The sequence below is a fragment of the Camelus dromedarius genome, chromosome 25, assembly GCF_036321535.1.
Source record: "Camelus dromedarius isolate mCamDro1 chromosome 25, mCamDro1.pat, whole genome shotgun sequence".
Taxonomy (NCBI): Eukaryota; Metazoa; Chordata; class Mammalia; order Artiodactyla; family Camelidae; genus Camelus; species Camelus dromedarius.
This window is the reverse complement of record NC_087460.1, coordinates 17,561,384-17,578,034: the sequence shown is the minus strand read 5'-3', so window position 1 is coordinate 17,578,034 and position 16,651 is coordinate 17,561,384. Positions and strand designations below refer to the sequence as shown.

Here is a 16,651-nt window from a genome sequence, read left to right as displayed (position 1 = left end):
GGGGTTTTATATTGCATGGCTCAGCTCAGTCTTCCTGCCACCCACCCCCTCACTACCCCAACAAAGAGAACAACACTCTGCTTTCAGAAGTGAAATAAGATCCCCATCAGATAACACAGAGTCCCTGTGTGAGCCAGGCATGAGTTGGGGTAGGTATAAAAGCCTTAAGATAAATCCCCCGAAGAATCATAAGCTTAGATCAAGAAATCCCCCTTCTCAACATCTTCTGTTTACTATCCCACTTTTCCTAGGAATTTCATGGTTTTGATGCCCATTTGATTTTAATCTAACATGCTTTATAAAGAACTACTGAGGATTTTCAAACGGGGGTGGGGGTGGGGCAAATGTCAAATATCTTTTCAGACTGTGGCTGTCGAATGAAACTTCATCTCCTTATTATTGAATCCTCCCAGTCTAGAAGGAAATCAGAATGGCCATTTACTTTTGTTTTTCCTCATCTGTACCAATAAAGATTTATTATTTTAAGAACAAACACCCGAAGCTAAAAGATTTCCCCGACTTCTTTCTCCTAGAACTTTCCCGCACTCAAGAAAGGAAACACTTCAGACATCTTTAATATATGTTTGGATGTTTGTTTACAAGTTTCTCTTTCATCAACTCTTCTGTCACCTGTCTTTGGGGCCTAGATTTTCCCCAGGGATGAGGATGAAAAGGAAAATTTTTCTCCAGGAAAGTGACTTCAAAAATTCAGCTAGTACTGTCCTGCAACCACCAGTGTAATAACTGATTCACATAAGGATCAAAGGTGAAAGCTAAAACCATTAGGTGAGTGCCTGACTGTTGGGGAACAAGGGATGCACACGGTCCCCAAGAATTATTCCACGGATTACTTATTAGTTATTAAGGGGCTTGGTATCCTCACAAGGGAGAGGTCCAATGAACACCAACTTAATCAGGTGATTAAATTTAGCCTGAACGCCACCCTGGACCTTCTGAAGAGAAGCAGTGAATTCTTGCTAGCAGCATTTAATCTGAAACTAATCACTAGGAAACCAACAGTTGGATGAACCCATATTGAAAAATTCACTTCTAGACAACTGTCTTGACTTTTCAAACATGTTAATGTCATGAAATACAAAATACAAAAAAAAAAAAAAAAAGGGCAGGGAAACAAGATAGTTCAAAAAAGAGACTAAATCAAAGTAAACAAACCTATGTTTACCAGGGGGAAAGGGGGTGTGAAGGGATAAATTGGGAGTTCGAGATTTGCAAATATTAACTATTATATACAAAATAGATTAAAAAAACCAAATTTCTTCTGTATATCACAGGGAACTATATTCAATATCTTGTAGTAACCTATAATGAAAAAGAATATGAAAATCAATATATGCATGTATATGTATGACTGAAACATGTTGTATACCAGACCGACTATACTTCAATTAAAAAGAGTAAATTGAAATTAAAAAAGAGACTAAAGAGATGTGACAACCAAGCTCTATTTATTATCCTTGACTGAATCCTTTAAATCTACAAAACTACGATAAAAGATTATTTTTTTTTTAACAGTTGGAGAAATCTGGATGGGGGCTATATATTAAATACTTTCAAACAGTCCAGGAAAATAGAAATATAAGATAGATACAGAAAGAAAATGAGACAACAAAGATGGGGAAAATGTTAAGAAAAATTCCAGTAAACACGGAATCCAGATCTGGTTTTAAATAAAGTATTAGATTTGCTATACCTGTGTGATAGTAAATCTTAAAGACATACATATTTAAAGCATTAAAATGTTTACTCTAAACAAATCTTAGGTATGAATCTGATTCTCAAGTGATATAAACTAGGAGATTCTTTACTGTGGATTCAATCGTCCTGGGACCTGTCTTTGGATTCACCACTGCCTGCAAGGACTTTTCAGTCTCACGGAGTAATAAATACCCTCCCCTATAAGTCCCTCTAACCATATAAAGAAACACTGGTCCAGCTGAAAGATGATGAGCATCTCAACACTTTTCAAAAACATTTCAAATTTCAGGAATTTATTTATTTGCAAGAATAATTTTTCCCCAGTGGAGAGCCAGGCTCTCTGTCCTCATCTGACCACAAGTTTCAAGGCCTGGATAGCTCACGTTGACTTTCAAAAGAACTTCCTGGGCATTTTCTGTTTCTCACAAATCAACAGCAGCTTGCCACGCATAATACTAACAATTCCTACAAGCTAGTTTGATGTTTCCTCTTATTTCGCGTGATGCTGAATCGTTCTGCTTCTCCCAACCCAGGAAGCAGCATCAGGACAAAGTCTCCAGATGATGCACTGAGCACACGAAGGGACTTTTGAGAGCAAAAGAGAGAACTACTGGAGTCTTCGTTAACCTTTTATGAGGTGTACCTTTTATATGATTAAAGCTACAGATTTTCTCTTAAACAAATGCACACATTCATACAGACTAAACACTTTGCAAACAATGCAAAAAGTTCAGAGACTCCCTGAAGCCTACTCTTCAATCCCAGGTTCAAAACACAAGTTTAAATAAAACTTCCTGGCTTCAAACCCCAGGTCCACCCCTTATTTGCAGTGGATCCTGGGGAAGTTACTTAAGCTCTCTGGCCTCTCCATTTTATCTCTAAAATGGGATACCAATAGTACTAACCTCAAAGTGTCGTGGTTAGGATTTAGCAGAAGTGCCCGACACGTAGCAAATGCTTGCAAATTCTAGCTGCTGCTCTGACTGTCCTATGCTTCTTTTGTTTTACAAAGCTGCCTGGCTCCTCATGACCACAGAAGTAAGTCCAAGCGAACTGCTATTAAATGACTGGGACATTGTGCTATACACCAGAGACTGACACATTGTAATTGACTGTGTACTTCATTCAATTAAAAAAAAATTTCTATCAGACCATGATGTACTTCCCAATTCTTATTTGACGATGCTCCACCTTCTCCCCCAAGCTCCTTGCAGCACTTGTCCATGATGCTGCTCCCTGACCTTTCCTGCCTCAGTGCCTTTGCTCATACCATTCCTGCTCTTTGGAGCTGCCCTAACCAAGCCTATCCTTCAGTCCGCCCTGATACCTACCTACTCCCAGATGCACCCTTCAAAGCTCAGGTTAAATCCAAGCTCTCCTATGGAACTGAGCAGGCTGCAAATAATCTCTCCCTCATTGACATGACCATAGCACTACCTGGAGTAAGTGTACATTTCATCTTGTTTTACAGAAATGTGCTCCCATGTCTTCCTCTCCCACTAGACAAAAGCCCGTGTGTTCTGCTTATCTCTTCACGCTCCAAAGCCCTGTCCCAGTTACTTGTACATAGTAGCCTCACGATAAATATTTGGCAAAATGAATGGTTAATCTGCAGGAAATAATTGAAACAGATAACATCTGAAACAGAATGTCATTTCCTCTCATATAAAATTTAACTGGCTTCTACTTTAATTAAGCCCAGTCCCTGGATGTTTATATTGGGGGCCAGAGAGTGTGGCCCAGGGTAGGTGTTTCCAGAGCAGAAAAGCTCAGCTTTGAACAACAGACAAAGCTAGTTAACAGGAGGACAGCCACAGCTCTCTACTTACCTGAGTAGAAACCGATATTCTAGCTTCTCTTTTTTCATTTAAAAGGATTTTGTTTAAGCCTTCATTTTTCCTCTGGATAATGTTTAGATTCATTCACTCTTTCAAATACATTGACTGAACATTAACATGCTAGAAGCTGTGTACAAAGATACATATGATTGGATGGCCCTAGAGATGATTATACTAAGTGAAGGAAGTCAGAGAAAGACAAATGCTACATGATATCACTTATATGTGGCAGCTAAAAAAGTGCCACAAAGAAACTGATTTGTAAAACAGAAACAGACTCACAGACACAGAAAATAAACTTATGGTTACCAAGGGGGAAAGGGAGGAAAAGGGACAATTAAGGGATTTGAAATTAACAGATATATACTATGTATAAAATAGATAAACAAGGTCCTATTGTATAGCACAGAGAACTACATTCAGTATCTTACAATAACCTATAAAGGAAGAGAATACATTCATGCACAACTGAATCGCTGTGCACCAGAAACTAACACAATATTGTAAACCAATGATACTTCAATTAAGAAAAAAAGATGGGTATGACAGACCCTTCTTTTTCGGAGTTCGTACTTGGGGGGAGATGGGCATCTTGCCAGACAGAGCACAGAGGCTGTCATTTGAGCTCAAGCTGAGAGGAAGAGGTGGGAGAAGCAGCAGACGACGCTGGCAGAGGGGACAGCCGATCCAACAGCCAGGAGCCCTAAAAGGCACGCTTGGGATACAGTGAAGAATCCAGGTCAGCTCAGGCTCATGGTGGATTTCAGAGCAACGGTAAGACACACAAGTCTGAGCGGCAGGGATGGAGCCAGGTCAGCACGGAGTTTTGAACTGTTTCTAATGGGGAGAATGGAGTTTTTGAAGCAATCCATGATGACCCAACCCACATTCCAACCCACATTAAGAGCAGGGTGGGAATGGGACTGAAGTGGAGAGAAGCTGGTAGCAGGAATATTAGGGGAAAAAAAAAAAAAACCCTGCCAGCTGGGCTCCATGGCAAGATAGGAGGAGCCCTACGCAGGTCCAGTCCTTTGGCGGTTTTCTCAGTCTGGCTGCTGGTCTTCCTGCTCCCTTTGCAGGTCCAGCTGCCATCCCTTCCAAGCTACACTAGCTCCAAGACACTACTATCTCTGACAATTAGTAAGCATTTACTTGAGTTAATTTAGTAAACACAGTGGGCAGGAAATTATCTAAGTTGAAAAGATGCATCAGATTCCTAACGTGCCCTGAAATAAACTGTCAGGCTCCACCAAGTAGATTTCTCCTTGCTCTTTTTTCCTTCATCTACTGAGTGTTCATTCACTTGCTGAGGTCCCACTAAGTGTTGGCCATTATTACCCTTGAAGCCAAGGACATGAGGATACACAAGACGTTGTTCCTACTCTACAGACATTCAACGCGTGGCAGAGGTGTTAGCTGTCATCTGTCCCCCAACGGGAATGATTCGTCGGGCAAGTCCTCCTTGACGCTCTTCATCTTACATGAAGCTGTTTAAAAATGTGTTCTGGACATCGGTCACAGTACCCACTTGTAGCTCATTTTTACCTTAAATGACTGGTTATCTATGCATGAACTGTATAGATGGGCTGAGGTTCCTGCTACACTATCTGGGGTTCCTTTGCTTATACTGTATAGTAGATACGTGTGAATTTGCTCGCTCACTAAGATTTATTTGTAATCCCCAAATCAGTACTGGTGGTGCTTTGTGGTCATTCACGGCCATGCACAGATCAGCAAAAAATGTGCGTATCTGTGTGCATGGTCCCAGCTGTGACTGTTTCAGTTCACTCTCTTAACACAAATAAGTGTTCTTTTCTGGTCTTATCCTCTGCCATGCTTTTCACTTTTCTGTGTTCTTTGTTGGTAATTTCAGTGTTTAAAATGGTCCCCGAGCATGGGGCCGAAGAGCTGTTCAGTGTTTCCAAGTGCAAGAAGGCTGTGATGCGCCTTGCAGAGAAAATGCACGTGTTAGATAAGCTTAGCTCAGGCATGAATCACAGTGCTGTGGATTGTGAATTCAGTGCTAACGAAATCAACATCAACCAAGGTCCCTTTAAACAGAAACAAGGTTATGTATTGGTCAGTTAAGAAAACGCTGAGAGAGGCTCACGGGAACCTCGTTCTGTGCGTCTCCTCGGGGCAATGCTTCAGCAGGTGCCAACTCAGTGTTCCCGTAACTTTAGGGAATTTAACTACTGCAAATAACAAGACTCAGCTGTGTTCTACCAGGTAAAGGGTGCAAAGAACCAGCCATAACACAATGACTTTCTTTCAGCTGTACCTTCTCAGGAGTCAGGAAGGTCACAAAGCAAGGAAAGAGTGTTGCTGTTTTCCCTTGGGAGAAGTTTTATGCTTAAAGCCTGATGCTCCTTGAAGGCTGCTTATTTCCTGCTTGGTTTTTTAACAACCCCAGCAACACAGGAGGCCCAATTTAGGTGAAAGGCCCCTGAAGAGAATATTCTGCGCCAGGCCTCACGCAAGATCAGGTTAGACCCTGAAGATGCAAAAAGCCCACTTTTCTAAGAAAATAATCTGTTCTTTAATTTCTAAAAATTTATAAACAGTAAGATCATTTAAGTCCCACCAAATTATCCAAAACTTCTGAGAATGCCCCAGGGTCCCTGTTTCCCTTTGCAAAAGCTGTTCCTTCCTCCAACAGGGAATAACTTCCGGACATCATTGCACCAGAAGCCAGCTTCCCTGCTCCAGGAATTCCACGCTTTAGAACCAGAAGCATTAATGGAGAGTTCTATCCTGTCCTCTTGACTCTCTCCCAAGGTTGACATAGTGTTTACTTATTAAACAAAACAGTCATCCAAACAGAGATCTGTTGAAAAGCTTCCAAGCAAGAGGAGAGGCCACGGCAAGGATGAGGAACAGCTAATCAGAAACCAAGGGCAAGAAACGCTGGGTCCAAAATAAATATAGTACAAAATGCCCAGAACAGCCCAGAAAGACAGCTGATGATTTTTTTTTCTGAAATCTCTTAATATCACAGTATCAAATGGCACAAGTATCTAACACCAAGCACATAATTACTACCATGAAGGTAAAGGAATAAAGTAAAAACCAACACGCAAACAAGAGATGATGGTGTAACAATAACTCGTGTTTGAAATACAAACTAAAATGCAACTACCATATCATACTTGGGAGTTAATCATTGGCAGGGATCACATCTCAGGTCAACGCAATGGTCACGGGAAGCTGTCTAAGGCTATTTCAAGCTCTGAAAGCAACCGTTAATTTCTAAGGAGATAGCATGTATTGTTTTTTGCCTGAAGACTTAACTGAATCCCGCTGCACTGGCTATAAAATGCCACACCCCAAATTTAAGCCTTCTTTTGGTTGGAGCAGCTCTGGGCTGTGATCTGACAAGGAGAGGCCAGCATTATGGTGCACAAGGAACACGGAACACACCCTGGGGACTCAACCTCATTTCTGCGATTATGATGCACGAAGCTTTGGGCTGCTGCTGAATAACAGATTTAAGAACGATAGAAATCTCTTCTCCCACTTCCTCACTCCCAAAGCGATGGAGAGGCTTCGCTGATTGAAATTCTGGTGCCAGAACCCAGGTTTCTCTAAAATATCGCAATATTAAACCGTAGATCCAATAAGCGAGAGTCAAAATTCCCTTGACCCTCTTCTTCCTTCTTACAACACTGCTGAGACTACACAACTGAGTGCCATCAGAGGTGCCAAGGCCTCCTCATTAAAGGCAGAAACGCACGGTGACTTGAAAGAAACGCATGCCGCCTGTGCAGCTACAGAGCCAGCATGTGCACCACCCCACCACATATTTTGATTATTTGTTAAATCTGTAAAATGTCCTTTCTGTCTGTCTACAGTTTCGCTCTTGCATATCTGTAGTAAGGAGAGAAAAAGTCAAAGGCGCTGACTGCCAGTTTCCCACGAGGCAAGGAGAAAACAAGCAAGGAAAAGGGAGAAAAAAAGAAAAAAGGGGAAAAAAGGGAAAGAGGGAAAAAAGGGGGGAAAAGGGAAAAAGGGGAATAAAAAGGAAGAAAAAAAAAAGGGCTGGCTGTGGGCTTTGGTAAGTGGGGCACAGAGCTCTGAGCGGCCCTCCAAACCCCATCCCTGCGCTCACACACACGGAAGCATCTGTTTGAAGGAACAGCTCCAGAAGCCGAACTAAATCCCCATTTGATTGTAAGGGTGAGGGTCGCTATTTGGTAAAGGAGGGAGAGGTTACTAGAAGGAAGAAAAACAAAAAGGAAGAAGTTTCCTAAGTTTCATAAAGAAAAGAGATTCATTTACATATTATCTCAAGTGATGATGAGCCAGGGAAGCCTGAGACAAAACCGCCCATGTGGCCCATGACTCCAAATAAGGCAGCCATTCCCCAGGCAGTGTGTCCGGAAGGTTTAGCACGGATTGCCTGGAATAAAGAATGTTACGTCCCACCAAAAGGAAAAAAAAAAAAAAAGGGAGCGGGTATAGCTCAGTGGTAGAGCGCATGCTCCGCCTGCACAAGGTCCTGGGTTCGACCCCCAGTACCTCCTCTAAGAATAAATAAATAAATGAACCTAATTACCTCCCCCACCCCACCCCCCAAAAAATAGAATGTCAGGTCCACGATATGTAGTCAGGAGACCTCAGAGCCCATGTAATAATTAAAGTGACAGAGATGGCAAGAAGGGTATGGAAGAAAAGGCACAAAGGGACAGAGCTGTGGTGGATGCTTTTCTTCAGGGATGACATTATCTCAGCTGCTCAGAAACCACCGCACGCCCAGGTGGAGTGACCACGTGGGCAGGCCTGAGTGATGACTGGCCATCCCCACGGCCTTCATCGGCCTCGAGAAGAGAAGGCAGGGACCAGGCCAGGCGAGAAGCCCCACCTCATTCCTCTGCCTGGGTCCACTCGGCCTCAAAAGCAGAACTGGACAGCTTTCACCATCATCACCGGTGACCTCAAGGACAATTGCCACACCAGAGAGACTCGGGTGTGGCCTGGGCTCTGGGGCAAACAGTATTTCCATTTGCCAATTGCTAGAACATCCAAATGGCTCGAAGTACAAATATTCCAAAGTTTCCAGTTTACTTTAATTCCTTCCTATATGTCCTCTTGTATCAGCTTCTTACAGATACCCTTGGGTATAAGAGGACAGAGGTCAGAACTTAAAAGTCATTAAGCGAGAACACTATCGAGGATTCTTATTTTATTCATTCAACTGAACCCAGTATTTCATTTCAATGCTAATTTTTCAATATCGTTTTTCAAATAAATATTTTCTTCAACGTCTGGAACAACAAAACAAACCCAAATTTAATGTGTGACACTCCCAACTGTGTGACTGTACCGTGAGAACCGAGAATTTAAATAGAGACATGAGATAAAGCCAGACACACCTTTCGTAATCCAGCTATGCCATGTATTTAATGCAATGTCTTGAATATTTCTTTTTGTAGTTTAACAAAAATACAAACATCCTTTAATGAATAAAGCAAGTGTATGTGAGCTAGTTAAAGTAGGGGTTGGTGAGAAAATGAATTTATATATACTCACACAGCCTTAAATCAGTCACAACCATCTGGTCACCTGTTTTGAGGGGGGGGTTGTGTGTATATATATACATATATATATATATTTTATTGACATATAGTCAGTTTACAATGTGTCAATTTCCAGTGTACAGCATAATGCTTCAGTCATACGTGAATATACATATATTCATTTTCACATTCTCTTTCACCATTAAGTTACTACAAGATATTGAATCTAGTTCCCTGTGCTGTACGGTATGAACTTGTTGTTTATCTGTTTTATATATATCAGTTAGTATGTGCAAATCTCTAACTCCCAATTTATCCCTTCCCGTCACCCTCCCCACCGGTAACTACAAGTTTGTTCTCTATGTCTGGGAGTCTGTTTCTGTTTTGCAAATAAAGTTTGTCTTTTTTTTTTTTTAAGATTCCACATATAAATTGTATCATGTGGTATTTCTCTTTCTGGCTTATTTCACTTAGAATGACCATCTCCAGGTCCATCCATGTTGCTGCAAATGGCATTATTTTATTCTTTTTTATGGCTGAGTAGCATTCCATTGTATAAATATACCACAGCTTCTTTACCCAGCCATCTGTCAATGGACATTTAGGTTGTTTCCATGTCTTGGCTATTGTATACAGTGCTGTTATGAACACTGGGGTGCATGTATCTTTTTGAATCAAGGTTCCCTCTGGATATATGACCAGAAGTGGGATTGCTGGATCATATGATAAGTCTGTTTTTAGTTTTTTGAGGAATCTCCATACTGTTTTCCGTAATGGATACACCAAACTACGTTCCCACCAGCAGTGTAGGAGGGTTCCCTTCTCTCCACAGCCTCTCCAGCATTTATTGTTTGTGGACTTTTGAATGATGGTCATTCTGACTGGTGGGAGGTGATACCTCACTGTAGTTTTGATTTGCATTTCTCTGATAATTAGTGATATTGAGCATTTTTTCATGTGCCTATTGGCCATTTGTATGTTTTCACTGGAGAATTGTTTGTTTAGGACTTCTGCTCATTTTTGGATTGGGTTGTTTGGTTTTTTTCTTATTAAGTTGTATGAGCTGTTTATATATTCTGGAGATTAAGCACTTGTCAGTCTCATCTTTTGCAACTTTTCTCCTATTCTGTAGGTCTTTTGTTTTGCTTATGGTTTCCTTTGCTGCGCAAAAGTTTATAAGTTTAATTAGGTCCTATTTGTTTATTTTTGCTCTTATTTCTATTGCCTGGGTAACTGCCCTAGGAGAACACTGCTGAGATTTATGTCAGAGAATGTTTTGCCTATGTTTTCTTCTAAGAGGTTTATAGTGTCTTATCTTATGTTTAAGTTTTTAAGCCATTTTGTGTTTATTTTTTTATGTATGGTGTAAGGGAGTGCTCTAGCTTCACTGCTTTACATGCTACTGTCCAGTTTTCCTAACACCATTTGCTGAAGAGACTGTCTTTACTCCATTGTATGTTCTTGCCTCCTTTGTCAAAGATTAATTGATCAAAAGTTTGTGGGTTTATTTCTGGGTTCTATATCCTGCTAAATTGGTCCATATGTCTGTTTTTGTATCAATACCACGCTGTTTTGATTTCTGTAGCTCTGTAATATTGTCTGAAGGCTGTTATTCCTGCAGCTTCCTTCTTTTTCTTCAGTATTGCTTTGGCAATTCTGGGTCTTTTGTGATTTCATATAAATTTTATGATTATTTGTTCCAGTTCTGTGAAAAACTGTCCTGGGGAATTTGATAGGGATGGCATTAAATCTGTGGTCATCTGTTTTTTATCTGCTGCGGACATTAACAATTTTGTGAACTGAGGTCACATCTTAAAACTATTCCTTCCCCTACTATCATAAGTGCCAAAATCTGTTGTCACAAAAACTTTCGCCTTGTGATCAACCCATGAAAGAATACAACATTTAGAAAAACGCAACTACACCCAAAACCAGGTATTATTACTTTTAGAGACTTCACAGAATTCCCTTGTGCCTCAAAGTCCCCATCTAACCTTCTGATTTTACAGATGAGAAAGCTGAGACCCAGGATTAATCATATACCTTAAGCTCCACAGTTAATTAGTAGAGAAGTCAGCACTAGAATTTCAGAGTCTTGGGTCAAATGTTCTCTTTGACTCAATTCATTCTAAAAGTTTCTCTTTTTTTCTCTTTTTAAAATTAGTTTACAGTGCTGTGTCAATTTCTGACGTACAACATGTTTCAGTCATACATACACATACATATATTCCTTTTCATATTCTTTTTCATTATAGGTTACTACAAGATACTGAATACAGTTCCCTGCACTATACAGTAGAAACCTGTTGTTTATTTAATTTTATATATAGTAATCAGTATCTGCAAATCTCGAACTCCCAATTTATCCCTTCCCACTCCCTTTCCCCTCTGGTAACCATAAGTTTGTTTTTTATGTCTGTGTGTCTGTTTCTGTTTTGTAAATAAGTTCATTTGTATCTAAAAGTTTCTTTTTTAGAACACTGGATTATTCACTTGTTAGATCATAATCTCACCGAGGGCAAAATGAAGCTTCATCTACACCATATGCCCCAATGGCTGGGCCAGAATTCACCAACAGGTGGAAAGATGTCCCCAACCATGGCCAGCTGGAACAGACACCCTGTACCAGCTGTGTCTGTAGTCAATCACCCACAAGCCTCTCTCCAAAGCTCCCTGGTAAATAAGGACACTTGTTTGCAAAATGCTTGGCAAGGATTGAGAGCACACTACAGAAATTATTTTCCTCTGTGCAAAACGACCCAGCTTTCCTGTGAATCTCAGCTCCTCTGGCTGCTTCTTGAACACACTGAGTAAAGCAGTTCCAACAGCCAAGAGTGTCTTCACTGACTCAGCCTGGGGAGGGACCTGCCAAGGACACAGGGACAAATGTTTCCCTTCATCTTTCCTCTGAGTTTCAGCTTAAGGCGGGGCAAGTAGGAAAATATTTTTGTTAGTGTAGGAAAATATTTTTGTTAGTGTTCACCGTATTTAAAAAAGAAACTAAGTGAATCTCTTATGTTTAAAAAATGATCTGAAAACTTCTACAAAGTATCAGAGACAGAGCCAAACAGGTAATATCAGTAATAACAAAAATCAGAAAAAGAGTAAAAATAATGGTTCTTATTTTTAGTGTCAGCACCATTCGGCCAGCAGCATACTCGTGCAGCAGATTGTCACAGCAAAGCTGCAAGGCAGGCATAACAATAGCCCCATTTCACAGATCAGGAAGCTGACACGCAGAAATCGTGGGGAAAGAAGGTGGTGGAGCTGTGATCCTGTATTTGTTCAGAATATATTCCTAGTTTGGTGATTTTGCTAAGTTCATTCTTGTCTCAAATACTTTACAGACTGCTTTTTCAAAGCTTCCTCAAAACAAACGTTAGACTTAATAAATTCGCTCAAAAATAGCCTTGAGGTCTCCAGCTTCCTTGCTCAGATCAATTTTTATTTCTTTGTTCGGTCTCCTAGACTCTTCAGTCCCCTGAGCTGATTCTTCCTCTAGGTTGTCGCTTTTCCGGGCTCCTGATCTGGCTGGTGACAACCTCCTGTTTCTAGGGGAGCCCAGACGCACCTGTCTTCCAGATCAATTTTCTCTTCCTCTTCATAATCCCTTCCTGAACCCAGTCTGGTCACATCATACACTTACCAGAGAGAGCTTCCAGCGGCCACAGCCCCAGAGAGTAACCTACGAAGACGTCTTCATCTGTTCCTGACAGCGAGCTCAGAACTTCACACTGAAGCAGACACACCACCCGCCCACATAAAATCAACTTGTCTGCTTTCAAAGATGTTTACTTCAACATCATTCCACAGGGCTGCTGAGTCCAAATTACTGAGCAGTCCCTGAACAAAATACAGTCATCGCCAAAAGATATGCACAGAATCATTCACTGGAGCGCCATCTGTAATACATCCAAACTGGAAACCACCCAAATGGCCAGCGACTATAAAACAAATATACAACTGAATACCATGATAGTAAGGAGCATGAAAAAAATCAACCATCTGCATTGTCAGAGATGAATCACGAATGTAATAAGCAAAATAAGCCAGACACAGAAGAATATATACCATATGATTCTATTTATATAAACTTTAACAATAGGCAAAACTATCAACAGCATTAGAAATCAGGAAATTGGTTACTCCTGGGAGCATTAGGGGAGGAGAGCTCTGGGATGCTGGTAATTTTCTGTTAATCTTGGGCTGGTTACACAGATGTGTCCACTTTGTGACAATCAGTCCATAAAGTCATCCACTTTTTTTTTAGGTTTTTTTGGGGGGTGGGTAATTTGGTTTATTTATTTATTTTTAGAGGAGGTACTGGGGATTGAACCCGGGACCTCGTGCATGCCAAGCCTGTGCTCTACCACTTGGGCTATAGCCTCCCCACTAAGCCATCCACTTACGATGCATGCACTTTGCTTTGTGTATAAGATACTTCAACAAAAAGCTGACCGAAAGAGACCCTGGAGGACATCTGGTCTGCTCCCCTTGTCAGCATACAAGTAACTGCTTCCTGTAGATGTGAAATATCTCAAAGGCACACAGGAAATCCATGAAAAGGCTGGGTCTAGACACTGGATCTCAACTTCCCATCCAGGTACCAAAGCTACCTCTCAAACTTGGGAGGATGTTTCTCTGAACTTCCTTCCTTGCTGTGACTATAGCCAAGGTTTAGAAGGATTAGGATCACATTCCCCTTAGGAACATAACCCGGAAGGTTCCGGGCTCCTACCAACAACGGTGCCAGGATGAGCATTTAAACGCTATTGGAATACGGCAAATCAGAGAAGTCACACGGCATTGTGTTCACACCCTAGATTCTTCCCTTTCCTGGCTGCATGATCGTCTGCACGCTCCCTCCCTCTCTCTGAACTTCAGCATCCTCATCTGAGTCCCCGAAATATCAACTCCCACTTTGCAAGGTTGCCACAAGGGTTATGAGGTAACAGTGTCAGAGCAGTGCCTGGCACGTGGCAAGCACTCAGAAAAAGTATTCATTGAGTGAATATTGCTTGAACTGAATTAGTCAAGTGCCTGTCACTTAATTGAAGTTGAATAAATAGTTAAGTATTATTCTCATTACTCAGCAAGAGAAACAGCGAGAAAAGGAGTAAATAAGCTTACACAAAAACACCTCATTTTTCTAAGCCTACGGGATCATTAACGGGTCGACCTACAATTCTCACTGACTTACAGGAGGCACTAAAACGATCTGCGGGGCAAAGAGCAATAAAGGATTTAAGAAAAGGGCGGTGCTTTTTAAGTGCTACCAGGTCTGTGTTTTCCTTCTCGGAGCCAAGCAGAGATTTGCTCACTGACTGTCACAACATGTCTAAGTTCCACAGGCACCTATGTTAGTCATGTGACTTTTAGAATTAAAACATTTTTAAAGACGGGGGTGGGTGATAAATTCTCATAGTCTTAATGAGTACACTATACAGTCTAGTAACTTTACGACTGGGAAAAAATGCAAACACTGAGCGGACAGAGAGGTAATTACAGGCTTTAAAAGATGCCACAAATGAACAGTGGTGAGGAGGGAGTTCACTTACGTTCTAAAAAGCCAAGTTTAATGCTGATTTTTTTTCTTCAGCTCTTCAAATCTTCCATGTACTTCTTAGCAATCTGATCCATTAAGTTGTTTTAGGCTGAAAAGAAATATAAAAAAGATAAATTAAAACTAACTTCAAATTAGAAGTCAATTAGATGGTAAATTAGTTTCTCAGCAAAGAACATCAAACTAGATAACACATGTGCAATTAAAAACCATAAAATATGTTAAGGACCAGTAGATTTAACTAACTTCCTTCCATCTCTCATTCCGTTGTTCCTTCCGCCTCCCTATCACCCCTCCCCACCTAGCTCTTTCCTTACTTCCTCAGTTACCGGACAACCTCAAATATTCCTTGAAGCCTGAACTTCAGCAGAAAACCATCATCATTAATTTTTACAGCACAAAGTACCTGGCTCACTATAAAATACACTGTAGAGTTAGGTACTCTCTGTCTGCTGAGTACATGAATGAACCATAGTTTACCAATATTTAGTTAAGGTTAAAAAAGTGAGGAAATTTATTCTCTTCGTGCCCAAGAAAAATACATAGACATTATATAGAAACATATACAGTGTTTTTTAGACTTGCTTGTTTTTAATTGCTGGGGGTTTTTTATTTGAAGTATAGTTAGTTACAATGTATCAATTTCTGATGTACAGCATAATGTTTCAGTCATACATACACATACATATATTCATTTTCATATTCTTTTTCATTATAGGTTACAAGATATTGATTATCATTCCCTGTGCTACACAGAAGAAAAATTTTTTAATCTATTTTATCTGTAGCAGTTAATATTTGAATGTCTGTTTTTTAGACCTGTGATTCTGATTCCCCTATCTCTTTTAAATAACATATACTTGGGAAAAAAATTCCCAGTAATATGTATATGGGCATGTATATCCTCACCATCATAGCAGTAAAGGAGATTTTGGTGGTGAGGAAATATTTAGGAATAGTAGAAGTTCCTTTTGAGGTGCTCATTCTTCAAAGACTTCATAACTACCTCCACCTCCCAAGAAAGCTGAGTATCTCCAAGTTGAATACTAGAGACGTCACCTCACATGTGTTTTTCAAACGTATATAAGACCGGGGCCAGTCCTAGACAAAACTGTGAAATAGGAAGCATAGCTGCTTCCTTCTCTCTGCCCTTTTGAGAAGTCAGTGACCCCAGATGTTTAATTAAGTAGAGAAGCAACAAGATCAGCTCCAAGATTCCAACAACTTAATGGATGTGCTTCTTGAGAACATTTTCATTTAAAAAAAAAAAAAAGCTTGAGAAGAGGCAGGTGCTTAACACTGAAAATAAAACACGTTACTGACAATGGAATTTAGGCATGAATGGGGGATAGAGGTTGTCTTGAAGGAATTTCTCAAGTTAAGTTTCTGTTCATTTCAGCCTCTCCTAAAACCAGCTTCATGTATGACCAATTTATACACACCAGTCCAGGCAAATTTTAAGCAAATGACGCACAAAGAGGCAAGCCCGATTTTTAAAAAGAGTGCTCCAGAAGTAAACACATGTTAATCAGCAGTTTTCAACGTGAGTGTCTAGGAACCCTACCCCATGGGTGATTTTAAGAATGGAAGCAGGCAGAGCTGGGGGGAGGGTGGTAGTGGATGGAGCAATCTCCCCTTTATCTGTTTTATATTTTGATCCAAGATTTGGCTGGAGGATTGGTTCCTTGAGCTGCTTATAAAAGGGTTCAAACTAAACGGGTGATTCCATTAAAAGCTAGGGCAGAAATCACAATGAGCTCTAAACATAGCTGATCTAGAACCATAATCACCCTCCAAATCCAACCACCATTTCTAACAGAGACTTGATGGGAAAATGTGAGTTCCAGCCTGGGTCCCAGAGCACAGGTCGGCCCAGGCCTGAGCAGGCAGGAGCCAGGCCTTGCCTTCCTTCCCACCCAGTGCCCTGGAACAAAGAGCGGAATGTGGGACCTCTGCGCCGCTGTGAGGGCCGAGCTGCCAGCGAGGGGTCGAGACTAGGGTGAGGAGGGCCGGTGGAT

The 16,651-nt window shown here is 40.9% G+C and overlaps 1 protein-coding gene across 10 annotated transcripts in view; it reads right to left on the bottom strand.

Moving 5' to 3' along the window:
* PPFIBP1 (PPFIA binding protein 1) overlaps positions 1 to 16,651 on the bottom strand; it is a 153,711-nt gene that overhangs the window by 87,042 nt on the left and 50,018 nt on the right. For all 10 annotated transcript variants that reach the window (XM_064479144.1, XM_064479148.1, XM_031443893.2 and 7 more), the window contains exon 2: positions 14,629 to 14,724. The gene's annotated coding sequence lies outside the window, so the exon portion shown is untranslated. The remainder of the gene's footprint in view (positions 1 to 14,628; positions 14,725 to 16,651) is intronic.